The 3562-nt window shown below is 44.8% G+C and overlaps 1 long non-coding RNA gene across 1 annotated transcript; it reads left to right on the forward strand.

The window, feature by feature from the left end:
* Nucleotides 1–251: 251 nt before the first annotated feature.
* Nucleotides 252–1537, forward strand: LOC120711649. The gene is made up of 2 exons (XR_005690368.1): nucleotides 252–1026; nucleotides 1156–1537. It is a non-coding gene; the product is annotated as an uncharacterized LOC120711649 (long non-coding RNA).
* Nucleotides 1538–3562: the final 2025 nt, after the last annotated feature.

A 3562-nucleotide genomic window follows, 5' to 3' on the forward strand; every position in this document is an offset into this window, starting at 1 on the left:
CCGACTGTGATGCTCTGGCCACGTGGCCCTACCTTTGCCGTGTGCCGCTCTGAGGCACACGGCAAAGAATCATTTTGCCGTGTGTCGAGGTTAGGGCACACGGCAAAGCCTCCTTCCACCGTGGGCTTTATTTTGGCCGTGTGTTCTGTATTTGGCCCACGACAAAGGCTCTCTTCGCCGTGTGCCCGATGGTTTGCGCACGGCGAACTCTTAGGTACACGGCGAATTACCGGTTTCCTGTAGTGCCGTCACCTTGGATCTGCAGACTAGCTTGGTGAGGGTGACTAGACCGTGCGTTCTCGGCATCATGAGAAGTAAATAGCATATATTTTTGGTTATTTAGTTGCTTATTGGCTTGTTGCGAGAACAACAAGAAAAATTATATAGAGTGAAATCCAGTTGAGCTGCTGAAGCTCCGCCTGGACGCCGTGGTGGTCGATTTAGTTCACACTTGTTCATTTATTTTTCTGAGCTTTGAAAATGGAAATGGTAGGAGGGGAAGCTATCAAATTGTGTGTTATAGCATTACCGAACATGTTCTCAGATTGTTTGTTATAGCATTATTATAGGCCTGTCATTGCTGCCATTGCTAGAACATTGTGCTTCAAATATACACAACCAATTACCTATGTCGATATGTATATTTATTTTTGAGATCTTCAAATAAGTTCTCTTATGAACTATATAAGCTTGTGTCATTTGCCAGCAAATAAACATTTCCAGTTTACTTTGAAAATTCTCTAGATACGTGCGTTCCTTTCTTTTGTTTGTCTCTAGATAAGTGTACCAGCAAACCTTTGCATGCCAAAAATGTTATGCTTGTTATGCTTGTTATTCTCTAGACACGTACACTTGTTGGATGATGGATGCTGAGCGGCAGAGGATTGCAGAGGAGCGGCAGAGGTATGAGGCCTCGAAACAACAGATGCAGACCATGTTCGCCTATATTCAAGGTCTAGGTGCATCGGTAAACTATCAACCGCCGCCAACGATGCCGTGGCCTCCGCCAGCTCCACCTCCACCAGAGTTGGCCTTTACACCTATAGTATTTCTTTCTACAGTCACTCCAGTGTGTATGAATGTATTTGCCTGCAACCTCCGCCTAAATTAAATATTGACTCAGGAATGTAATCTTGTATCTTCTCCTTTTTGCAGAATCAATCGGGGATGGCATCGAATGAGCCTCCGGATGAGCACTCGCCGGCGTCACAGTGGCCAGCTAGGGGATCTGACCAGAGACTTGTGCGTGCTGGACTATGGACTATATGATGTTAGACTTGTGATTGTTAGACTTGTGGATGTTGGACTTGTCGATGTTGGACAAGTGCCTGTGGATGTTCGACTCGGATTTGTGGACTAAATTTGAACATTATGTGATATTTGTGCTATACGTGCGATGTTTGTGATGGATGTCCCATGAGAATATTTGATATTAACTGCCTATGATGTATATATAATGCTATGTTTGTGTTGGAAATATGCCCTAGAGGCAATCATATTTCCTTGTATTCAAGGTTAGTAAAGTGTTCCTTGAATATTCATGGATGACAACTTGCATTGATTAATGCTTATGTGAAGTATTTAGGAGTAGCAGCATACATACTGGGCATCAAGATCTATAGAGATAGATCAAGGAGGCTTATAGGATTAAGCCAGGATACTTATATTGACAAAGTGTTGAAACGGTTCAACATGGAAGAGGCGAAGAAAGGGTTCTTGCCTATGTCACATGGCATACATCTTAGCAAGAGTCAGTGTCCTACGACAACTGATGAGTGGGATCGCATGAGCAAAGTTCCATATGCTTCGGCAATTGGATCTATTATGTATGCAATGATAAGTACCCGTCCAGATGTTTCTTATGCTCTAAGCGTTACAAGCAGATACCAGTCTGATCCGGGTGAGAGTCACTGGACAGCTGTGAAGAACATTCTTAAGTACTTAAGAAGAACTAAGAATGTGTTTTTGTTCTATGGAGGTGAGGAAGAGCTCGTTGTAACGGGTTACGCCGACGCTAGCTTCCAAACTGACAAAGATGATTCAAAGTCCCAATCAGGTTATGTGTTCCCAATAAATGGTGGTGCTGTTAGCTGGAAGAGTTCCAAGCAGGAGACGGTGGTCGATTCTACAACAGAAGCCGAGTACATCGCAGCTTCGGAAGCTGCGAAGGAAGGTGTTTGGATAAAGAAGTTCCTTATTGAGCTTGGTGTCTTCCCTAATGCCTCTAGCCCGCTGGATCTCTACTGTGACAACAGTGGAGCCATTGCGCAAGCCAAGGAGCCAAGGAATCACCAGAAGAGTAAACACGTTATGCGGCGATTTCATCTCATTCGAGAGTTCATCGATCGGGGTGAGATTAAGATATGCAAAATACACACGGACCTGAACATTTCAGATTCGTTGACAAAACCCCTTCCACAGCCCAAGCATGAGAGGCACACAAGAGCAATGGGTATTAGATACATTCTGGATTGACTCTAGTGCAAGTGAGAGATTGTTGGAAATATGCCCTAGAGGCAATTATATTTCCTTGTATTCATGGTTAATAAAGTGTTCCTTGAATATTCATGGATGACAACTTGCATTGATTAATACTTATGTGAAGTATTTGTGAAACTTTTTACTTGTATGAATATTCTAAAGTGTTCCTAGTCTGAGTTCATGTGAGGACACACATGAATATTAGACTAGCATTTGTATTAGTTGATTGACTACGTTTCACAAGTCATGAACATTGTGGTGTCAAACTAATAATGTGGGCTCATGTGAGACATGAGATTGAACTGACCCAACACGAGATGATGACTTCTCATTACACAATATGTACGCTGTGTCCTAAGACCTGAGATCGTCGTATGCACTCAAGATGTGAACCGATTTACTTAGGAGCCATCAAACGCTGCACCGTAACTGGGTAGTTATAAATGTGGTTTTCGGGTCTGTCAAGAAGCATGCTGTGAGACATAGTCGGTCAAGACGGAATTTGCCCCTCTCTACAAGAGAGAGATATCGCTGGGCCCCTCGAGTGATTCGGATCAGGAAATGCATGGCCATGCTAGGGTTAAGAGTTAACCAAGGATTCCGAATCACAGGATCGAGAAAGAGTGGAAGGCTTCAAGCTAGAACAAATATCGTGAGGAAAAAGGAACATCATGTATAAGATTGTGATGGCTCGACAGATATGATTTGCGCGTGCATAGGAGTTGACACGTCTTGCTAGAGACCGCTATCAACTATTGGCCAGTAGGAGTACTGGGCCATGTCTATTTATGCGTGAGCCCATAGGGTCACACACTTAAGGGCCAGAAGCCTAATGAGGATGAGATCCAAATTAGACTGGGCTTTGATGCACTAATGGGCCTAGAGAGGCCCATAGGGTTGGAATCATGGTGAGGGCTTGGAGCAGCCCACCTGAAGGGGGCGCCCAAGGTGGGGCCCATTAAGGCCCACCTAGAGGGGCGCCCCCAGGCCTATATAAGCAAGGGGAAGGGGAGGGGCACCCCCAACCCTAGCCCCCTTGGCTGGCCGCCGCCATTTCTCCCGCGGATCAAGCTCTAGTTCG

Source organism: Panicum virgatum, chromosome 6K (assembly GCF_016808335.1).
Source record: "Panicum virgatum strain AP13 chromosome 6K, P.virgatum_v5, whole genome shotgun sequence".
NCBI lineage: Eukaryota > Viridiplantae > Streptophyta > Magnoliopsida > Poales > Poaceae > Panicum > Panicum virgatum.